The 24,547-nt window shown below is 44.5% G+C and overlaps 1 protein-coding gene across 1 annotated transcript in view; it reads left to right on the top strand.

The window, feature by feature from the left end:
• Positions 1–24,547, top strand: part of scn5lab (sodium channel, voltage gated, type V-like, alpha b) — a 371,240-nt gene that overhangs the window by 133,355 nt on the left and 213,338 nt on the right. The window lies entirely within an intron of this gene.

Genomic DNA, 24,547 nt, shown 5'->3' with positions numbered 1-24,547 from the left:
CACCAGTTTATTGGAGTTCTTTGAGGGAGTTACATGTGCTGTGGATAAAGGGGAATCGGTGGATTTATTGTACTTCGATTTCCAGAAGGCATTTGATAAGGTTCAACATCAAAGTTTATTGCAGAAAATAAAAGCTCATGGTGTAGGGGTAACATATTATCCTGGATAGAAGTTTGGTTAGCTAACAGGAAACAGAGAGCAGGCATAAAGGGGTCATTTTCTGGTTGGCAAAATGTAATGAGTGGTGTGCCAGAAGGATCTGTGCTGGGGCCTTCAACAATTTATATAAATGACTTAGATGAAAGGACCGAAGGTATGGTTGCTAAATTTGCTGAGGACACAAAGATAGGTCGGAAAGTAACTTGTGAAGAGGACATAAGGAATCTACAAAGGGATATAGATAGGTTAGGTGGGTGGGCAAAGACCTGGCAAATGGAGTATAATGTGGGAAAGTGTGAAATTGTCCACATTGGCAGGAAGAATAAAAAAGATGCATATTATCTAAATGGTGAGAGATGCAGAGGGATCTGGATGTCCTAGTGCATGAATGGCAAAAGGTTAGTCTGCAGGTACAGCACGTAATTAGGAAAGCTAATAGAATGTTATAATTTATCATGAGGTGAATTGAATACAAAAGTAGGGAGGTTATGCTTCAGCTATTCATGGCATTGGTGAGACCACATCTGGAGTACTATGTACAGTATTGGTCTCCTTATTTAAGGAAGGATGTAAATGCGTTGGTGGCAGTACAGAGAAGGTTTACTAGACTAATACCCAGAATGGGTGGGCTGTTTTACGAGGAAAGATTGGACAGGCTCGGCTTGTATCTGCTGGAATTTAGAAGAGTAAGAGGCGATTTGATTGAAACAATTAAGATCCTGAGGGGTCTTGACAGGGTGGATGCGGAAAGGATGTTTCCCCTTGTGGGAGAATCTTGAATGAGGGGTCACTGTTTGAAAAGAAGAGGTCACCCATTTAAGACAGAGATGCGGAGAATTTTTTTCTCTCAGAGGGCCGTGAGTCTTTGGAATTCTCTTCCTCAAAAGGCAGTGGAAGAAAGTCTTTGAATATTTTCAAGGTAGAGGTAGATAGATTCTTGATAAGCAAGGGGGTGGAAGGTTATCGGGGGTAGGTGGAAATGTGGAGTAATCAGTTCAGCCATGAACTCATTGAATGGCGGAGCATGCTCGAGGGGTCGAGTGACCTATTCCTGCTCCTTATTCATACGTTCGTATGCTTGTATGTTCGTAAATCCAATAGGGAATTCAGGAGAAACATCTTTAACCAGAGAGTAATGAGAATGCGGGATCACAACCACAGGAAGTAGTTGGTTATTTTTGTACATGGCTTCTGATTTGCATTTATGGAAGAGACTATAGCCAAGAGTTAAAATGACCCCACACTGTCTCAGCTCACACCTGAACCATGGCAGCTGAGCATGGGATTGAAGATAACTGGTACCCATCGAACCTTATCCCAGTAACATTGTGGGGAGCGGTTGATTATGATCCTGCGAAGCGCCTTGGGACGTATTGCTACATTAAGGGTGCTATGTAAATGTAAATTGCTGTTGTAATATTGTACATAGTAATGTTGTGGAGTGGGTCAGCTTCTATAAGAGGTGGTGATCCACCAGTTAACCTCATTTTTCCATTCCTTGTTGCTTAACTAAACAGATCCAAGCAACATTCCCATGAGTACTGGAGAACTGTTCTGAAAAATGCATTAATATTGGAGAACTATTCTCCAGTATAGTACAGGCCTGGAGGGTTAAGTTATATGCTCACGTTGCATAAACTTGGCTTGTCTTTCCTTGAGTATAGGCAATTGAGGGATGATCTGATCGAGGTGTTTAAGATTTTAAAAGGCTTTGATAGGTTACTGAAGGGAAATCTATTGAATGAATCAAGAACAAGGCAACATAATCTTAAATTTTAGAGCTAGGCCTTTCAGGAAATCTCCAAAAAGGCTGTGGATGTTGAGACAATTGGACCTTTCAAGAGATTGTTGGAAGAGATGCTGGAAATCTGAAATAAAAATAGGAATGCTGGGAATACTCAGCAAGTAAGGCAGTATCTGTGGACAGAGAGAGAGAGTTAATGGGTTGAATTTTCCCAGCACTTTGGATATGTGCTAGGAGGCAAGTGGACAGGCAATAGGGTAGGGCAATGGGTCAGGCGAGGAGACCGATGTCTTCCCACTGACATGGCATATTGCCAGTGGCGGGAACCTTATGGTGTGGCCAACCACTGGGTCGCCAATTGAGGCAATTAATTGCCCAATTAAGGGTTACCTCCTGCCTTGCAGGCATTGTTCCTGCATTGGGAGGGCCCACACCGCATAGGGAGACTGCCAGGTAAACCCTGGTGGCCTCCCAGCGGGTTCTGGGGTGAGGGGTTGGTGGGCCCTCCTTGATGGGTGTGCCATAGCGCACGAGGGGCACCCCTGGGTGCAATGGCCGTCCACATGCCCTAGGCACTGCCACCGGAACAACATCAGCATTGAGGTGCCGCCTTCTTCGTGATGCAGCCTCAGCACCGGTTACCGCCAGGAGTGGCGCTGCCAAGGCTGCTGAGCTGCTGGCCCTCCGATTGGGCCGGCAGCGCTTGGGGGCGGGATCCCGTCTTCAATTGGACGCCGGCCCCTGCGGCACCCTGTTAATTGGCCGTCACCGACAAAATGCCTCCCCTGGGTCTTACCGCCCGTCGGAGCAGGGTCGCCTCCCACTTTCAGCCCTGGTGCTGGAACATCCAGCCTCTCTTAACAAAATTCAGCCTAATGCTTCAGGTTGATGACCTTTCATCCAAACCCACAGCCCACATCAGTTCAGATGAAAGGTCATCGACTTGAAACGTTAACACTATTTCTCTCTCCAAAGATGCTCCCAGACCCTCTGAATATTTCCAGCATTTTCTGTTTTTATGTGAGATTGATAGTTTCTTTCAGGGAAGGGTATCAAGGTATATGGAGCAAGGGAGTTGAGGTGCAGATCAGTCTTGATCTATTTGACTGGTCCAACAGGCTCGAAAGGCAGAATGGCCTACTCCTGTTCCTATATTGTCAGTCCCTTGTCCTGCTGCAAATTTACAGGGGACAGTGGGGGTGGTGGAGCTGGTAGGGGAGTTGGGTTGGACTGGGGCAGGGGCTGTGGTTTCTACAGCTGTCTGATCTACCTTAAAACAACTGTTCATGCAATATTCACCAGGAGCTCATACTTTCCCCAGGGGATTCATACTGACCAGCTATTGCTGGTTTAATACAAATGGAGATTATACTGAAGTACACTGCAGAGGTCTGAAGACCCAATGCATTTGTATAATATATGGATGTGTTTTCATCACCCTTTAACATTGTCTATTATGTTCATGGAACACACCATTAAGCAGCTGTAAAAGGTTAACTAACATATCAATAGATGGGTTTGCCTTTGAACGTGCTCATGGCCATTGAGGCTTTCACAGTACTTTAATAGAGGCATAATTTCATTTTAAAAATCATTTGCACAACTTCTTATGTAGTCTTAGCCTTGAAAATCCCATCCTAGCTAATAATAAATGTTCACACATTGTCTCGAACGTTTGAACTGTTTAAAAAAAAATGTAAGATTTATTCCTCGGCTGTGGGCGTCACTGGCAATGCCAGCATTTATTGCCCATCCCTAGTTGCCCATCATCAGGTGGTGATGAGCTGCCGCCTTCAACCACTGCAGTCTGTGCGGTAAGGTGCTCCCACCGTGCTGTTAGGCAGGGAGTTCCACGATTTTGACCCAGAGACAATGAAGAAACGGTGATATAAGTCAAAGGAGAAATGAAAAAGATGAGAGCCAAAGAGAGTGCATAAGAATAGCGGGTAACATATAAGGGAATCCAAAAGTCTTTTGTAAACATACAAGAAAGGGTGGGGCAAATTAGGAACCAAAGAAGAGATCTTCGAGTGGGGGCAAAGGGTATAGTTCAGGTATAAATGAGTACTTTGTATTTTCTTCACTAAAGAGGATGCTGCCAATGTCACAGGAGGTAGTAAAGAAATTGGATCAGATAAAACGGCTGAGGAGGAGGTAATTAGAAGATTGAAAACACTCAATGTAGAAAACGCAGTGATCATCTGATGCTGTGGGATGTAGGGTGGAAATTGCAGAGGCTCTTGTCACACTCCTTAGGGATGGGAGTGGTGTGAGGGGAATGGAGGATTGCAAATGCTACACCCCTGTTCAAAAAAGGAGAGAGGGATAAAGTTGGTCTACAAGCCCGTCAGCTTAATGTTGATGCTGCGAAACTTTTAGAGACAGTAATTCGGGGCAAACTTGACCAACTTGATTGAGTTCTTTAATGAAGTGGCGGAGAATGTTGATGAAGGTAGTCTGATTAATGTTGTGTATATAGACTTTCAAAAGGTGCTTGATAAAGAACTACATAATAGACTTGTTACTAAAATTGAAGCTTCTGAGATTAAAAGGACAGTGGCTGCATGGATAGGAAATTAGCTGTGAGACAGGGACCAGGGAGTAGCAGTGAGCAGTTGCTTTTCTGTCTAGAAGGAAGTGTATAGTGGTGTTCCCCAGGGGATGCTATCAGGACAGTGCACCTTTTGCCATATAGCAGTGAGAGGAACTTGGGTATACAGGGCATAATTTCAAAGTTTGCTGCTGACACAAAATTTGTAAAGGTCGTGCACAGTAAGGAGATTAGTAACAGATTTTATGTGGACAGAGACAAACTGATGAAATGGGCAGACACTTGGCAGATGCAATTTAACAGAGATGTGTAAAATGATGCATTTTGGTAAGAAGAATGAGGAGAGGCAACTAAATGGTAAGGCCAGCATTAATTGTCCATCCCTAATTGTCCTCGAGAAGATGAACTGCTGTAGTCCATATAGTGTAGGTACTCTCACAGTACTGTTAGGTAGGGGGTTCTAGAAGTTTGACACAACGACAGTGAAGGAACAGTGATATATTGCCAAGTCAGGATGGTAAATGACTTGGAGGAGAACTTGCAGGTGGTGGTGTTCCCAGGCATCTGCTGCCCTTGTCCTTCTAGGTGATAAAGTTCGTGGGTTTGGAAGGCGCTGTCGAAGACGTCTTGGCAAATTGCTACAGTGCATCTTGTAGATGGAACACACTGCTGCCACTGTGCACTCTTTCTGGAGGGAGTGAATGGTTAAGGTGGTGGATGGGGTTTTGATCAAGCGGGCTGCTTTATCCAGGATGATTCTAAGCTTCTTAAGTGTTGTTGGAGCTGCAATCATCCAAGCAAGTGGGGAGTATTCCATCACACTCCTGACTTGTGCGTTGTAGATGGAGAAAAGGGGCGGCACAGTGGCGCAGTGGTTAGCACTGCAGCCTCACAGCTCCAGCGACCCGGGTTCAATTCTGGGTACTGCCTGTGTGGAGTTTGCAAGTTCTCCCTGTGTCTGCGTGGGTTTCCGCCGGGTGCTCCGGTTTCCTCCCACATGCCAAAAGACTTGCAGGTTGGTAGGTAAATTGGCCATTATAAAATTGCCCCTAGTATAGGTAGGTAGTAGGGACATATAGGGACAGGTGGGGATGTGGTAGGAATATGGAATTAGTGTAGGATTAGTATAAATGGGTGGTTGATGGTCGGCACAGACTCGGTGGGCCGAAGAGCCTGTTTCAGTGCTGTATCTCTAAAACAAAAAGGCTTTTGGATGTCAGGAGATGAATTACTCGCCACAGCAAGTGAGTGCAGGAACAGAAAGACCTGAGAATGTACGTACAGAAATCTCTGAAGGTGACAGGATAAATTGAGAAGGCTGGTAAAAAAGCACATGGGACCCCTGGCTTTATTAATAGAGAAATAGAGTACAAAAGCAAGGAAGTTATGCTAAACATAGGAACAGGGGTGGGCCATTTACACTCTCAAGCCTGTTCTGCCATTCAAGGTGATCATGGCAGAACCGTGATCTAACTCCATTTACGCACCTTTGCCCCATATTTCTTAATACCTTTTGGTTAAGAGAAATCCCGCAGTCTCAGATTTATTATAAGTGCCAATTGAGGTTCTTGAGCAAATTGTCATAGGGAGTGACAAAGTATTGGAGGTTTTGGAAGGCTTAAAAGTGGACAAATCTCCGGGTCCGGACGATTTGTGTCCCAGGATGCTGTGGGAGGCGAGGGTGGAGATTGCAGGGGCTCTGACCCAAATTTTTAATTCCTCTCTGGCCACCGGGGAGGTGCCAGAGGACTGGAGAACAGCTAATGTGGTCCCACTATTTAAGAAAGGTTGCAGAGATAAGCCAGGGAACTACAGACCAGTGAGTCTCACGTCAGTGGCAGGGAAACTATTGGAGAATATTCTGAAGGAGAGAATCTATCACCACTTGGAGAGGCAAAATTTGATTAGGAATAGTCAGCATGGCTTTGTCAGAGGGAGGTCATGCCTAACAAATTTGATTGAATTTTTTGAGCATGTGACCAGGTGTGCCGATGAGGGTAGTACAGTTGATGTAGTTTACATGGATTTCAGCAAAGCCTTTGACAAGGTCCCACATGGGAGACTTATCAAGAAAGCAAATGCACATGGGATACAGGGTAGCTTGATAAGGTGGATTCAAAATTGGCTTAGCTATAGGAGACAGAGAGTGATGACAGACGGCTGTTTTAGTGACTGGAAGCCAATGTCCAGTGGCGTACCACAGGGATCTTTGCTGGGTCCCCTATTGTTTGTCACTTATATAAACGACATAGATGACTATGTGGGGGGTAGGATCAGTAAGTTCGCAGATGACACAAAGATTGGCCGAGTGGTTAACAGTGAGGTTGAGTGTCTTGGGCTACAGGAAGATATAGATGGGATGGTCAAATGGGCAGAAAAGTGGCAGATGGAATTTAACGCTGAAAAGTGTGAGGTGATACACTTTGGAAGGAGTAATGTGACAGGGAAGTATTCAATGAATGGCCTGAAACTGGGAAGTTCCGAGGAACAAAAGGACCTTGTTTTAAGGTGCTTGTGGATAAGGATAAGAGTAGTCCTCGGGTGAAGGTGCTAAATTGGGGGAAGGCTAATTATAACAATATTAGGCAGGAACTGAAGAATTTGTATTGGGGGCGGCTGTTTAAGGGTAAATCAACATCTGACATGTGTGAGTCTTTCAAATGTCAGTTGATTAGAATCCAGGACCGGCATGTTCCTGTGAGAAAGCAGGATAAGTTTGGCAATTTTCAAGAACCTTGGGTAACGAGGGATATTGTGAACCTAGTCAAAAAGACAAAGGAATCATTCGTAAGGGCTAGAAGGCTGGGAACAGACAAAGCCCTTGAGGAATATAAAGACAGCAGGAAGGAACTTAAGCAAGGAGTCAGGAGGGCTAAAAGGGGTCATGAAAAGTCATTGGCAGACAGGATTAAGGATAATCCCATGGCTTTTTATACGTATATAAAGAGTAAGAGGGTAACCAGGGAAAGGGTTGGCCCACTCAAGAACAGAGGAGGGAATCTATGTGTGGAGCCAGAGGAAATGGGCGAGGTACTAAATGAGTACTTTGCATCAGTTTTCACCAAAGAGAAGGACTTGGTGGATGATGAGTCGAGGGAAGGGAGTGTAGATAGTCTGGGTCATGTTGTTATCAAAAAGGAGGAGGTGTTGGGTTTCTTGCAAAGCATTAAGGTAGATAAGTCCCCAGGGCCTGATGGGATCTACCCCAGAATACTAAGGGAGGCAAGGGAAGAAATTGCTGGGTCCTTGACAGAAATCTTTGTTTCCTCATTGGCTACAGGTGAGGTCCCAGAGGACTGGAGAATAGCCAATGTTATTCCTTTGTTTAAGAAAGGTAGCAAGGATAATCCAGGAAATCATAGGCCGGTGAGCCTTACGTCAGTGGTAGGGAAATTATTAGAGAGGATTCTTCAGGACAGGATTTACTCCCATTTGGAAAACAAATGAACTTATTAGCGAGAGACAGCATGGTTTTGTGAAGGGGAGGTCAGATCTCACTAATTTGATTGAGTTTTTTGAGGAAGTGACGAAGATGATTGATGAAGGAAGGGCAGTGGATGTTGTCTATATGGACTTCAGTAAAGCCTTTGACAAGGTCCCTCATGGCAGACTGGTACAAAAGGTGAAGTCACATGGGATCAGAGGTGCGCTGGCAAGATGGATACAGAACTGGCTCAGTCATAGAAGACAGAGGGTAGCAGTGGAAGGGTGCTTTTCTGAATGGAGGGCTGTGACTAGTGGTGTTCCGCAGGGATCAGTGCTGTGACCTTTGCTCTTTGTAGTATATATAAATGATTTGGAGGAAAATGTAGCTGGCCTGATTAGTAAGTTTGCGGACGACACAAAGGTTGGTGGAGTTGCGGATAGTGATGAGGACTGTCAGAGGATACAGCAGGATATAGATTGGTTGGAGAATTGGGCGGAGAAATGGCAGATGGAGTTTAATCCGGACAAATGTGAGGTAATGCATTTTGGAAGGTCTAATACAGGTGGGAAGTATACAGTAAATGGCAGAACCCTTAGGAGTATTGACAGGCAGAGAGATTATATCCCATGGGATTGAGGTTCACAAGGAGGAGGTGTTAGCAATTTTGGAAAGTGTGAAAATAGATAAGTCCCCTGGGCCAGATGGGATTTATCCTAGGATTCTCTGGGAAGCTGGGGAGGAGATTGCAGAGCCTTTGTCCTTGATCTTTATGTCGTCATTGTCGACAGGAATAGTGCCGGAAGACTGGAGGATTGCAAATGTTGTCCCCTTGTTCAAGAAGGAGAGTAGAGACAGCCCTGGTAATTATAGACCTGTGAGCCTTACTTCGGTTGTGGGTAAAATGTTGGAAAAGGTTATAAGAAACAGGATTTATAATCATCTTGAAAAGAATAAGTACATTAGAGATAGTCAGCACGGTTTTGTGACGGGTAGGTCGTGCCTCACAAACCTTATTGAGTTTTTCGAGAAGGTGACCAAACAGGTGGATGAGGGTAAAGCAGTGGATGTGGTGTATATGGATTTCAGTAAGGCGTTTGATAAGGTTCCCCACGGTAGGCTATTGCAGAAAATACGGAAGTATGGGGTTGAAGGCGATTTAGAGCTTTGGATCAGAAATTGGCTAGCTGAAAGAAGACAGAGGGTGGTGGTTGATGGCAAATGTTCATCCTGGAGTTTAGTTACTAGTGGTGTACCGCAAGGATCTGTTTTGGGGCCACTGCTGTTTGTCATTTTTATAAATGACCTGGAAGAGGGTGTAGAAGGGTGGGTTAGTAAATTTGCAGATGACACTAAGGTCGGTGGAGTTGTGGATAGTGCCGAAGGATGTTGTAGGGTACAGAGAGACATAGATAGGCTGCAGAGCTGGGCTGAGAGATGGCAAATGGAGTTTAATGCGGAAAAGTGTGAGGTGATTCACTTTGGAAGGAGTAACAGGAATGCAGAGTACTGGGCTAATGGGAAGATTCTTGGTAGTGTAGATGAACAGAGAGATCTTGGTGTCCAGGTGCATAAATCCCTGAAGGTTGCTAACCAGGTTAATAGGGCTGTTAAGAAGGCATATGGTGTGTTAGCTTTTATTAGTAGGGGGGTCGAGTTTCGGAGCCACGAGGTCATGCTGCAGCTGTACAAAACTCTGGTGAGACCGCACCTGGAGTATTGCGTGCAGTTCTGGTCACCGCATTATAGGAAGGATGTGGAAGCTATGGAAAGGGTGCAGAGGAGATTTACTAGGATGTTGCCTGGTATGGAGGGAAGGTCTTACGAGGAAAGGCTGAGGGACTTGAGGTTGTTTTCGTTGGAGAGAAGGAGGAGGAGAGGTGACTTAATAGAGACATATAAGATAATCAGAGGGTTAGATAGGGTGGATAGTGAGCGTCTTTTTCCTCGGATGGTGATGGCAAACACGAGGGGACATAGCTTCAAGTTGAGGGGTGATAGATATAGCACAGATGTGAGAGGTAGTTTCTTTACTCAGAGAGTAGTAAGGGCGTGGAACGCCCTGCCTGCAGCAGTAGTAGATTCGCCAACTTTAAGGGCATTTAAGTGGACATTGGATAGACACATGGATGAAAATGGAATAGTGTAGGTCAGATGGTTTCACAGGTCGGAGCAACATCGAGGGCCGAAGGGCCTGTACTGCGCTGTAATGTTCTAATTCTAATTCTAAAAAAAACCTGCTGTCCTTGTCCTTCTAGATGGCAGAGGTCAGGGTCCAATTGGCATTTTTTTCCCCGGTTTGTAAAAGTTATTACCACGCTACTCCCCACTGCTGAACTTCCAGTAGTTTGAATCCGGGCACCACATGAAATTATAAGCATGGCTCTTTCAAACAGCTGAAAAACGTACTGATGGATCAGGAGTTAAAACCAATTATTTTGAAAGTTTAATTATCTATCCATAAGTCCATTATGCGACTGATGATAATTATTCAAAAGGAAATAATGGGATTAAGAGTAGAAAAGATATGTAACAGAATACTGAAGGAGATTGGGATGAGATAGTGGAAACACAAATCATAATACCCTAAAATGTTTGGAAAAGGATTGTGCCAAGGACTGGAAAATGTTGCACCCCTGTTCAAGAAAGAAGAGAATGGAAAAGCCAAGTAATTGTAGGCTGTCTTGTTTCAGCTGTGGAGTAGAGGCATAGAATTTTACAGCATAGAAGGAGGTCATTCGGTCCATCATGCCTATGCTGGCTCTTTGTAAGAACAGTCCAGTTTAGTCCCACACCCCAGCTTTTTCTCTATAACCTTGCAAATTAGTCCTCTTCAAGTACCATGTCGAATTGCCATGTGAAAGTTCTTGCTTCCATCGTCCTTTCAGATAGTGCATTTCAAACCTTAACATCCCTGTCTGGGAAACATACCCTTCTCTTTTCCCCTCTAGTCCTATTGCCAATTATTTTAAAGCTATGTCTGCTGGTTAATGACCCACTTGCCAGAGAAAACAGCTTCTTCCTATTTGCTCTATCAAAACCTTTTATAATTTTGAATATCTCTATTAGGTCTCCCCTTAGCCTTCTTGGCTTTAAGGAGAATAATCCCATCTCTTCCGTCTCTCCAATCTCTGCACATAACTGAAGTATCATTGTGGTAAACATCTTCCGTACCTTCTCCATCCTTCCTAAAATGTGGTGCCCAGAATTGTACACAGTACTTTAGCTGAGGCCTACCTGAAATTTGCAAAGGTTTAGCATGACTACTTGTTTCAGTATTCAATGCCCCTATTTGCAAAGCCAAGGATTGCATACACTTTCTTAACTGCCCTATCAACTTGTCCTGCCACCTTCAAAGATTTGCATGTATATACTTCTAAAGTCTGTAGTACAGGATAAAATTAGTGAACACAAGAGCTAATCAGTGACACTCAGCATGGATTCATAAAGGACACTGATTCAATATCATTGTTTGAGGAAATCACTAATTGGATAGGTAAAGGGATTGCAGTGGATGCTGTGTATATGGATTTTAAGGTGCCATATAAGAGACTGGAATAAGAATTGAGGTACATTGCTTTAATAGGATAAAGAGGTGGCATCAGGATGACATAGATTGGGACCTGAATATTGAAAGGTACATGACATTTAGGAAGGACAGAAAGCTAGGAAAAGATGGAGGGGTGGCTCTGTTAATTAATGATGATATTAACAAAATAGAGAAGGATGATTTAAGTTCAGGAAACCAGGATGTAGAAACGTTTTGGGTTGAGATGAGAAATAATAAAGGCAGGAAGTCACTTGTGGGAGTTGTGTACAGGCCCCCGAACAGTAACCACAAAGTAGGACGGGGTATAAAGGAAGAAATAATGGGTCCTTGTCAGAAAGGTACGGTGACAATCATGGGGGATTTTAATCTACATATAGAGTGGAAAAATCATATGGGCAAAGGTAGCCTAGATGAGGAACTCAGTGTTTTCGGGATAGTTTCTTAGAACAGCACGTTCTGGAGCCAACCAGAGAGCAGGCTATACTAGAGTTGGTACAGTGCAAGGAGATAGGATTAATTAACAACCTCATAGTGAAGACATTCCTAGGCAGCAGCGATCATAATATGATTGAATTTTACCTTCAGTTTGAGGGAGAGAAGAGTGGGTCTCAGACTAGTATTTTAAACTTAAATAAGGGAAATTATGGGAGCATGAAAGCAGAGCTAGCTAAAGTGAACTGGCAAAATAGGTTAAGGGAAGATCAGTAAAGATGCAGTGGCAGACATTTAAGGGGATATTTCAGAATACACAGAATACACATTCCAATGAGAAAGAAAAATTCTAAGGGGAGGACCCACCATCTGTGGTTAACTAAAACAGTTAAAGATAGTATCAAACTTAAAGAAAAAGCATATAATTGTGCAAAGATGGGTAGCAGATCAGAAGATTGGACAGAATATAAAAAGCAGCAAAGAATGACTAAAAGATTAAGAGGATGCTAGCTAGAAATATAAAGACAGATAGTAAGAGTTTCTATTGATATTTTGAAAAGAAAAGATGAATTGAACAGGTATTTTGCATCAGTCTTCATTATAGAGGATACAAGTAACATCCCAGAAATAGCTGTAAATCCAGAAATGGAAGGGAGGAAGGAGCTCAAGAAAATTACAATAACTAGGAAAGTGATACTGAGCAAATTGTTGGAGCTGCGGGCTGACAGATCCCTGGGACTGATGGACTTCATCCTAGGGTCTGAAAAGAAGTGGCTAGTGAGATAATTGATGTGTCGATTTTAATTTTCCAAAATTCCCTAGATTCGGGGAAGGTTCCATAAGATTGGAAAATATCCAATGTAACTCCTTTATTCAAAAAGTGAGGGAGACAGAAAGCAGGAAACTACAGGCCAGTTAGCTTAACATCTGTCATAGGGAAAATGTTAGAAGCTATTATTAAAGACGTTATAGCAGGGCATTTAGAAAAATTCAAGGTAATCAGGCAGAGTCAGCATGATTTTGTGAAAAGGAAATCATGTTTAACCAAATTATTGGAGTTCTTTGAAGAAGTAACATGTGCCGTGGATAAAGGGGAACCGGTGGATATTTAAAATTTTTATTTTTTTATTTTAGAGATACAGCACTGAAACAGGCCCTTCGGCCCACCGAGTCTGTGCCCACCAACAACTACCCATTTATACTAACCCTACAGTAATCCCATATTCCCTAACACCTACCTACACTAGGGGCAATTTACAACGGTCAATTTACCTATCACCTGCAAGTCTTTGGCTGTGGGAGGAAACCGGAGTACTCGGCAAAAACGCGGTCACAGGGAGAACTTGCAAACTCCGCACAGGCAGTACCCAGAATCGAACCTGGGTCCCTGAAGCTGTGAGGCTGCGGTGCTAACCACTGCGCCACTGTGCCGCCCCTATATTGTAGTTAGATTTCCAGAAGGCATTTGATAAGGTGCCACATTAAAGGTTATTACGGAAAATAAAAGTTCATGGTGTAGTGGGTAACATATTGGCATGGATGGAAGATTGGCTAGCTAACAGGAAAAAGAGAGTAGGCATAAATGGGTCATTTTTTGGTTGGCAAGATGTAATGAGTAGTGTGCCACAGGGATCAGTGCTGGGGCCTCAACTTTTTACAATTTATATAGATGACTTAGATGAATGTATGGTTGCTAAATTTGCTGATGACACAAAAATAGGTAGGAAAGTAAGTTGTGAAGATGTGAGGACATAAGGAGGCTACAAAGGGATATAGATAGGTTAAATGAGTAGGCAATGGCAAATGGAGTATCATGTGCGAAATGTGAAATTGTCCATTTTGGCATGAAGAATAAAAAAGAAGCATATTATCTAAATGGTGAGAGATTGCAGAGCTCTGAGACGCAGAGGGATCTGGGTGTCCTAGTGCATGAATCACAAAGTTAGTATGCACGTACAGCAAGTAATTAGGAAAGCTAATAGAATGTTATCATTTATTGCGAGGGGAATTGAATACAAAAGCGCATCTGCTCTAATGATGCTACCTTCTGTGACAGCGCTTCTGATATGTCTTCCTTTTTCCTCAACTAAGGATTTCCCCCCCCCCCCTCACACCCCCATGGTTGACAGGGCCCTCAACTGTGTCCGGCCCATTTCCCGCACCTCTACCCTCACCTCTTCCCCTCCCTCCCAGAACCGCGACAGGGTTCCCCTTGTCCTCACTTTCCACCCCATTACCGTCCATATCCAAAGGATCATCCTCCGCCATTTTCGCCACCTCCAGCGTGATGCCACTACCAGTCGCATCTTCCCCTCCCTTCCCCTGTCAGCATTCCGAAGAGATCGTTCCCTCCGCGACACCCTGGTCCACTCCTCCATTACCCCCACTACCTCGTCCCCTTCCCACGGCACCTTCCCCTGCAATCGCAGGAGGTCTAATACCTGCCCATTTACCTCCTCTCTCCTCACTATCCAAGGCCCCAAACACTCCTTTCCGGTGAAGCAGTGATTTACTTGTACTTCTTTCAGTGTAGTATACTGTATTCGCTGCTCACAATGTGATCGTCTCTACATTGGGGAGACCAAACGCAGACTGGGTGACCGCTTTGCGGAACACCTCTGCTCAGTCCGAAAGCATGACCCCGAGCTTCTGGTTGCTGGCCATTTCAACACTCCCCCCTGCTTTCATGCTCACATCTGTGTCCTGGGCTTGGTGCAGTGTTCCAGTGAACATCAACGCAAGCTCGAGGAACAGCATCTCATTTACCGATTAAGCACGCTACAGCCTGCTGGACTGAACATTGAGTTCAATAATTTCAGAGCATGACGGGGCCCCCCAATTTACTTTGATTTTTAGTTATTTTTTATTTTTTCCTTTTCTCTTTTTCTATTTTTTTTGTTATTTTATTTTATTTTATCTTAGTTTGTTCAGTTTACCTACTCACTTTTTTTTTCATGTTTGTACTTGTGGCTGTTCAGTTTTCAGTCCGTTAGCACCCTATCTGTACTAATGCTTTGTCTTTCAACACAACATTAACATACCGTTTGCCTTTGTTCCATGCCCTTCTGGCCAGTTATTCTCTGTGACCTTGTCCTATCTACACTTCCTTTGTTATCTCTTGCCCCACCCCCGCTTTACTTGCTTAAAACCTTTCACATTTCTAATGTCTGCTAGTTCTGAAGAAGGGTCACTGACCTGAAACGTTAACTCTGCTTCTCTCTCCACAGATGCTGCCAGACCTGCTGAGTATTTCCAGCATTTCTTGTTTTTATTTTAGATTTCCAGCATCTGCAGTATCTTGCTTTCACAAAAGTCGGGAGGTTATGCTTCAGCTATACAGGGCATTGGTGAGACCACATTTGGAGTACTGCGTACAGTATTGGTCTCCTTACTTAAGGAACGATATAAATGCGTTGGAAGCAATTCAGCAAAGGTTTACTAGACTAATACCTGGAATGAGCGGGTTGTCTTATGAGGAAAGGTTAGACAGGCTAGGCTTGTATCCGCTGGAATTTAGAAGAGTAAGAAGAGACTTGATTGAAACATATAGGGTTCTGAGGGGTCTTGACAGGGTGGATGTGGAAAGGATGGTTCCTATTGTTGGAGAATCTAGAACTAGGGATCACTGTTTAAAAACAAGAGGTCGCCCATTTAAGACAGATGAGGAGAATTTTATTCTCTCAGAGGGCTATGAGTCTTTGGAACTCTCTTCCTGAAAAGGCAGTGGAAGCAGAGTCTTTGAATATTTTTAAGGCAGAGGTAGATAGATTCTTGATCGGCAAGGGGTGAAAGGTTATGAGGGGGTAGGCAGAAATGTGGAGTTGAGGTTACAGTCAGATCAGTCATGATCTTACTGAATGGCGAAGCATGCTCGCGGGGCCGAGTGGCCTACTCCTGCTCCTAATTTGTATGTTCGTATGATTTCCAGGGAATAAGGAAAGAGGGGCCTGGGGGAGATGAGCATTCTTTCTCCTCCTAGCCTAAAAGGATTCCACGGAGAAGTAATTTCTTTAGACTTACCCTAGCTTCTTCTGGCCACTTGACGTCTCCCACTGTAGTTTGGTTGTCAGGGTGTTCCCAAATCCAAGAGTTAAAATGCTGTTGCAGTGCCAATGATGTCATGACTTTTCAATGTAAAGTAGGATCCCCCGCACCTGAATTAAGATAAATAATGAAGGCAGGGTTAAGGGGGTTGGATAGAGAGCAACACATTGGGAACGTGGAATGACATCAATGGGAATAAAAATCAGGAGAGATGTAAAATGGGCTGCCAACATTTGTCACCCATTTTATACTCACACATGAACTCAATATCTACCTCACTGGGTGAGAAATTGGACTGGGGCCTGAAACAGGCAGGAAGTCAACGCAGAGCTCACTCCACTTGGTGGGAGGAAGGTGAGGCCACATTTGGCACTGGGCCTCCTCTCCATTGGACCAGCAAGCTGTGGTCATTTAGTAGGCGGCAGGAAACAGCTCACCGGGCTCCAGCTGCAGAAATTTGTGCTGGCGGTAGTGCCAGCAATAACTCTCGGGTAGTTCCTGGGATGGAGGGGTCGGCGAGATGGAGAATGATCCTGGGAGGACATGGGCCCAGGTCAGTAGCTGGGGCTGGGGTGGGGGTGGGGGGAGGGGGGCAATGGTGGAAGAAACATTGCCAGTTGTGGGGGGAGCCCCAGTCTGCAGAGGTGCTCAGGTATTTCCGGGGGACGGGGGCTTTTGCAGGGAGTGGAGAGAAATTCGAGGGAGGGGGAGAGCCCAGGTCTGCAGAGCTGTCAGGTATTTCCTGTGGGGGTGTGGGGGGGAGGCAGACTGAAGAAAGACGTTCTGGGAGGTGGAGAGCCCAGGTCAGCAAAGGTCTACAGTTCTTTTGTGGAGCAAGGAGGAACAATCCTGTTCCTTGTGATTCTCCCAGAAGAGAAAAAAAATAATGTTCAGTTTTGTGGTTCTTTTTCAGCAGCCTCAGGGCCAAAGGCATAGGAGGAGGCCATTCAGCCCTTCGAGCCTCTCTTGCCATTCAATTAGATCATGGCTGATCTGTATAGACGTCATGTTTAGATAGAGGATCTGGATCGGCGCAGGCTTGGAGGGCTGAAGGGCCTGTTCCTGTGCTGTAATTTTCTTTGTTCTTTGTTCTTCTTTGTATCTCAACTCTATCTCACCCTATAGGTGATCTAGTTGATGTTTTCAAGATTATGAATGGGAAAGATCATTAAATGAGTTGACAAGTTGGCAATAAGGGGTTATGAACTTGGGATTATCACAGGAATTATAAAGGACATGAGGAAAGGGCTGGGGAATGGAATTAGACCAAATAGCTTCAGTTGATGAACTAGCCCCTGTCCAGATGTGCTGAGTTTCGTGGTGTTTGGACTATATGATTCTCTCTTACTCAGAGAGAGACACTCACACGTAAATGTTTTTGTATCTATAGTAACCATCTGACTGTAGATTTAGATTCAAGCGTTCTGATTAGTTTATGACTGAATAGATTAATGCCTGCGTAAAAATATCACTCAAAGGGATTTTACATGAGTGCATTCAACTGTATGATCCTCCCAGTCAAAATCTAAACACTAGAGGTTGGTAACATAAGGATGCTGTGTTGCTGGAGCCTCAGCTATTATAAACTATATAATGACAGACAAAGTGACTGAGAATAACGTATCCAGGTTTTCTGACAATACAAAGCTAGGTGGGAAGTAAGCTGCGAGGAGGACACAGAGATATAGTTAAGTGAGCAGGCAACAAGGCAGCAGATGGAGCATAATGTGGGGAAGTGTGAGGTTATTCACTTTGGTGGTAAGAACAGAAAAGGAAAATACTTTTTTCAAGGCGTGAAACTTTTATATGTTGATGTTCAGAGAAACTTGGGTGTACTCGTACCAGGAACACAGAAAGCTCGTATGCAGGTACAACAAGGGATTAGGAAGGCAAATGGCATGTTGGCCTTTATTGTAAGAGGATTGGAGTACAGGAATAAAGAAGTCTTGCTACAATTGTATGGGCCTTTGGTGAGACCACATCTGGAGAACTGTGTGCAGTTTCCATATCTAAGGAAGGATATACTTGCCTTCGAGGACTTACAGCAAAGGTTCACTAGATTGGTTCGTGGGATAAGAGTTTCGGTTAAAACCTATGATGAGAGGCTGAGTAACTTGGGCCTGTCTTCTTTGGAGTTTAAAAGGATGAGCGGTGATCTCATTGAAACATACAAGATTATGAAGGGACTTGATAGGGTAGGCACTCAGAGGTTGTTTCCCCTGGCTGGGGAATCTAGAACACAAGCACAGCCTCAGGATAAGGGGCTGATTATTTAGGACTGAGATGAGGAGAAATTTCTTCACTCAGAGGGTTGTGAATCTTTGGAATTCTCTACCCCAGAGGGTTGTGGATGCTCCATCATTGAATATATTTAAGGCTGAGATAGACAGATTTTTGGTCTCTCAGGGAATCAAGAGGAGCAGGTGGGAAAGTGGAGTTGAGGCGGTATGTTCAGCCATGATCGTATTGAATGGGGGAGCAGGCTCAAGGGGATATATGGTCTACGCCTGCTCCTAATTCTTATGCTCTTAATATCTTAGGTAATCATCTTAGTACCTGTTTTGGCTCACTATCAGTGTGGTTAGCAAGCAAGTGTTCCTGTGCTCACTCGAGGCACATCCACAGAAAAGTATTATTTGCAAAGAGTATAGTGTAACTGTGCTTCTGTGAAATTTTAATTACCCTGATATTGCTTCTGTGGAATGAACTAGCAGCTAGTGAACGGGGGAGGAAGAACTGATAAGGGAGTTATTATAAGTGTTCATTTGATAAATTTCAATGATAAATACAGCAACCTAATGTGTTCCAAGACAATTTGTATTGTTGCGAGTTTTAATTCATCAACTTGCTATTGGCTCTTCTGTCTGACAGACAACGAGAAATGACATTTAGGTTGAAATTGTGCGGTGCAACATGATCCATTCCTTTGCTTGCTCCATGCCATTGCTACCTCCAGACATGACTATTCCATTGCTTTCCTGGCCAGCCTCCCATTTTCCACCCTCCATAAAACTGAGGTCATCCAAACCTCTGCTCTTCATACCTAACTCACTGCATGTCCCATTTATCCATCACCCCTGTGCTCATTGATATACATTGACCCGCAGTTCACCAACGCCTTTGTTTTAAAAGTCTCACCTTTGTGGGACAAATCACGGCATGGCCTCACCTCATCCTATCTCTGTAACCTCCTCCAGCCCTACAACTCTCCGGGATCTCGGTTCTCCTCTAATTCTGGCCTCTTGTGTATCCCCCACTTCCTCTGCAACATCATTAGTGTCCATGCCTTCAACTGTTTACACCCTAAACTCTGGAATTTCCTCCCTAAATCTCTCCCTCTCTCCACCTTTCTCTCCTCTTTTAAGACCTATCTCTTTAACCAAACTGTTGGTCAACCATCCTAATATGTCCTTAATGCAACAGCAAACTTAATATCTCCTTCTTTGGTTCATTGACGAACCTTTTTCTGATTATGCTTTTGTGAAGCGTCTTGGAACGCTTCCCTATGTTAAAGACGCTACATAAATGCAAGTTACTGTTGTAGGAAAAATAATGCTTGTTTGTTGCTTGAATGAAGGTGTTGATCCATTTATTTTAAACAGATTAATGTCATTTTTAGTTTCTTAACTCAGGGATGTCATAAGAATGTGTTAGTTCTGGTGATACACAGTGCGACTTCAGCCTAATTGTGTATCATTTTCCCTAAGGCTCCCTTTCAACATAATGCTAGAGCCCAACTTCCCTCCTCTCTGAAAATGCCAGATACCAGAACTGAATATCCTAATGCCCAGTAGACTTTATGTGGAACAGCAGCCAGTTTGTTCCATTTATCACTGGTCAGTCTCCACAACAGGCCATCTCATTCCCTTCACGAAAGCACCTATTGTCAGGGTATCCTGGTGTAAAGGTTACAATGAGTGGCTGACTGATTAGATAATATGCCCTTGTCTAACTATCTCACCAAGTGATGTAACACCCAGGCTGAAGGAAGAGTGTCCCTTTATAAGTACAAGAAGGACGGGTTGCATCTGAACTGGAGGGGCACCAATATCCTGGGCGGGAGGTTTGCTAGAGCTCTTCGGGAGGGTTTAAACTAGTATGGCAGGGGGATGGGAACCGGAGCTACGGATCAGTGGATGGGGTAGCTGTTGAACAGGCAGATACAGAGTGCAGAGAGTCTGTGAGGAAGGTTAGACAGTTGACAGGGTGAAGTTGCAGCCAGTATGATGGGTTGAAATGTGTCTATTTTAACGCAAGAAGTGTCAGGAATAAGGGTGATGAACTTAGAGCATGGATCAGTACTTGGAGCCACGATGTTGTGGCCATTACGGAGACGTGGATATCACAAGGGCAGGAATGGATGTTGGATGTTCCGGGGTTTAGATGTTTCAAAAGGAATGGGGAGGGAGGTAAAAGAGGTGGGGGAGTGGCATTGCTAATCAGGGATAGTATCACAGCTGCAGAAAGGGAAGTCGTCGAGGAGGGTTTGTCTACTGAGTCATTATGGGTGGAAGTCAGAAACAGGAAAGGAACAGTCACTTTATTGGGAGTTTTCTATAGAACCCCCAATAGCAACAGAGACACGGAGGAACAGATTGAAGGCAGATTTTGGAAAGGTGCAGAAGTAACAGGGTTGTTGTCATGGGTGACTTCAACTTCCCTAATATTGATTGGAACCTCCTTAGTGCAAATAGTTTGGATGGAGCAGTTTTTGCCAGATGTGTCCAGGAAGGTTTCCTGACTCAATATGTAGATAGGCCGACTAGAGGGGAGGCTATGTTGGATTTGGTGCTTGGCAACGAACCAGGCCAGGTGGCAGATCTCTCGGTGGGAGAGCATTTCGGTGATAATGATCACAACTCCCTGACCTTTACTATAGTCATGGAGAAGGACAGGAGCAGACGGGATGGGAAAATATTTAATTGGGGGAGGGGGAATTACAATGCTATTAGGCAGGAACTGGGGAGCATAAATTGGGAACAGATGTTCTCAGGGAAATGCACGACTGAAATGTGGAGGTTGTTTAGGGAGCACTTGCTGCGACTGCTGGATAGGTTTGTCCCGATGAGGCAGGGAAGGGATGGTAGGGTGAAGGAACCTTGGATGACAAGAGATGTGGAACAGCTAGTCAAGAGGAAGAAGGAAACTTACTTAAGGTTGAGGAAGCAAGGACCAGACAGGGCTGTAGAGGGTTACAAGGTAGCCAGGAAGGAATTGAAGAATGGACTTGGGAGAGCTAGAAGGGGACATGAAAATGTCTTGGCGGGTAGGATTAAGGAAATTCCCAAGGCGTTCTACACTTATGTGAGGAACAAGACGATGGCCAGAGTGAGGGTAGGGCCAATCAGGGATAGTGGAGGGAACTTGTGCCTGGAGTCAGAGGAGGTAGGGGAGGTCCTAAATGAATACTTTGCTTCAGTATTCACTAGTGAGGGGGACCTGGTCGTTTGTGAGGACAGCATGAAACAGGCTGATATGCTCGAACAGGTTGATGTTAAGAGGGAGGATGTGCTGGAAATTTTGAAAGACATGAGGACAGATAAGTCCCCGGGGCCAGACGGGATATACCCAAGGATATTAGGGGAAGCGAGGGAAGAGATTGCCGCGCCTTTGGCGATGATCTTTGCGTCCTCACTGTCCACTGGAGTAGTACCAGATGATTGGAGGGTGGCAAATATTGTTCCCTTTTTCAAGAAAGGGAATAGGGATAACCCTGTGAATTATAGACCAGTCAGTCTTACATCGGTAGTGGGCAAATTGTTGGAGAGGATTCTGAGAGACAGGATTTATTATTATTTGGAAAAGCATAGTTTGATTAGAGACAGTCAGCATGGCTTTGTGAGGGGCACGTCATGCCTCACAAGCCTTATTGAATTCTTTGAAGATGTGACAAAACACGTTGATGAAGGAAGAGCAGTGGATGTGGTATATATGGATTTTAGCAAGGCGTTTGATAAAGTTCCCCATGGTAGGCTCATTCAGAAAGTAAGGAGGCATAGGATACAGGGAAAGTTGGCTGTCTGAATACAGAATTGGCTGGCCCATAGAAGGTGGTAGTAGATGGAAAGTATTCAGCCTGGAGCTCGGTGACCAGTGGTGTTCCGCAGGGATCTGTTCTGGGACCTCTGTTCTTTGTGATTTTTATAAATGACTTGGATGAGGAAGTGGAAGGCTGGGTTAGCAAGTATGCCGATGACACGAAGGTTGCTGGAGTTGTGGATAGTGTGGAAGGCTGTTGTAGGTTGCAACGGGACATTGACAGGATGCAGAGCTGGGCTGAGAAGTGGCAGATGGAGTTCAACCTGGAAAAGTGTGAAGTGATTCATTTTGGAAGGTCGAATTTGAATGCAGAATACAGGCTTAAAGACAGGATTCTTGGTAGTGTGGAGGAACAGAGGGATCTTGGGGTCCATGTCCATAGATCGCTCAAAGTTGCCACCCAAGTTGATAGGGTTGTTAAGAAGGCGTATGGTGTGTTGACTTTCATTAACAGGGGGATTGAGTTTAAGAGCTGTGAGGTTATGCTGCAGCTCTATCAGGCCCTGGTTCGACCACACTTGGAATATTGTGTTCAGTTCTGGTCACCTCATTATAGGAAGGATGTGGAAGCTTTAGAGAGGGTGCAGAGGAGATTTACCAGGATGCTGCCTGGACTGGAGGGCATGTCTTACGAAGAAAGGTTGAGGGCACTAGGGCTTTTCTCATTGGAGCGAAGAAGGGTGAGAGGTGACTTGATAGATTAGATTAGAGATACAGCACTGAAACAGGCCCTTCGGCCCACCGAGTCTGTGCCGAACATCAACCACCCATTTATACTAATCCTACACTAATCCCATATTCCCAACAAACATCCCCACCTGTCCCTATATTTCCCTACCACCTACCTATACTGGTGACAATTTATAATGGCCAATTTACCTATCAACCTGCAAGTCTTTTGGCTTGTGGGAGGAAACCGGAGCACCCGGAGAAAACCCACGCAGACACAGGGAGAACTTGCAAACTCCACACAGGCAGCACCCGGAATCGAACCTGGTCCCTGGAGCTGTGAGGCTGCGGTGCTAACCACTGCGCCGCCCTGATAGAGGGGTACAAGATGATGAGAGGCATAGATAGAGTGGATAGCCAGAGACTTTTTCCCAGGGTGGAAAGGGCTATCACCAGGGGGCATAATTTTAAGGTGATTGGAGGAAGGTTTCGGGGAGATGTCAGAGGTAGGTTCTTTACACAGAGAGTGGTGGGTGCGTGGAATGCGCTGCCAGCGGTGGTAGTAGAAGCAGATACGTTAGGGGCATTTAAGCGACTCTTGGATAGGTGCATGGATGATAGTAGTATGAAGGGTAGGTAGGTAGTTTGATCCTAGAATCGGTTAAAGGTTCAGCACAACATTGTGGGCCGAAGGGCCTGTACTGTGCTGTACTATTCTATGTTCTATGTAAGTGCCGCAGCATGGCACCATGCACCACGATTATCACCAGTGTCATTCTTCTACAAGTGAAACCTGTGCAGCAAATTCCTAATCTGTGGTTCTGATTGGACACATTAGTTGTGTAAATGTAATATTATACCAGTCACTGTGAACTGTACAGTTTTCACAGTAAAAATAGAGTTCAGGTGTCTCTCCAATTCGCTTTCCTCCTTTAATGCCAGGATTAACAACATAAGAGCATAAGAAATAGGAGCAGGTGTAGGCCATACGGCCCTTTGAAATTTAATAATTTCTTGGATAATCTTCTACCTCGGTTCCAATTTCCTGCCCAATACCCATTCTTCCCATAAGTACCAACAGCCCTCATCCAGTTGGATGCTGTTCAGGCTTGAGCTTAGATGGTAGATGTCAGAAGGCTGGTCAACTGTGGGAGCACCACATCTCAGCCTAAACCCGATCTTACCTGACCCCTACACACTATTGAGTCGGGGGCACAGGGTCGTGATCAGGGGAACTTTGGTTTGATTTTTTTTTGCCTTCCATTCATATCCCAGGGGAGTCAAGGTGAACATTATTATCCTTACTGCCTCTCTAGGCGAGGTCAACTAACTCAGCACAGGTTAGCATTGAACTCGGGACTTTCCAAGTATGTATAGCCTGTAGCACATAAGGCAGCATATTCATTATTGAAGAGCATTTCAAGGCCCCTGAATTTATAAAACTTTAAAGGGGCTTGATAGGTTAGATACTGAGATAATGTTTCCCCTGTCTGGGGAACCTAGAACACAGTCTCAGAATAAGGGGTCAGCCATTTCGAACTGAGATGAGGAGAAATTTCCTCATTCAGAGGTTTGCGAATCTTTGGAGTTCTCTACCCCAGGGAGCTGTGGATGCTCAGTCGTTGAGTATATTTAAGACAGAGGTCGATAGATTTTTGGGGACTAAGGGAATTAAGGGATATGGGGATAGTGCAGGAGGTGGAGCTGATGTAAAAGATCTTGTTGAATAGTGGAGCCAAATGGCCTGTTTCAGCTCTTAGTTCTTATGTTTACCCTTGGACTACTCAGTGAATGAATAGAATCTAATGCACTTATTTGCAGTTAAACATGCAATCAGATTAGAAGATAATAGACCTCGAGCCATCAGTCGACTTGTTAACAGGCTTTGTGCTTCAATTAATAGGAAAACATTCATTAAACTTTCCTTCTACTTCA

Source organism: Heterodontus francisci, chromosome 2 (assembly GCF_036365525.1).
Source record: "Heterodontus francisci isolate sHetFra1 chromosome 2, sHetFra1.hap1, whole genome shotgun sequence".
Lineage (NCBI taxonomy): Eukaryota > Metazoa > Chordata > Chondrichthyes > Heterodontiformes > Heterodontidae > Heterodontus > Heterodontus francisci.
The sequence above is the reverse complement of the archived record's forward strand: the minus strand, read 5'-3'. Positions and strand labels throughout refer to the sequence as shown.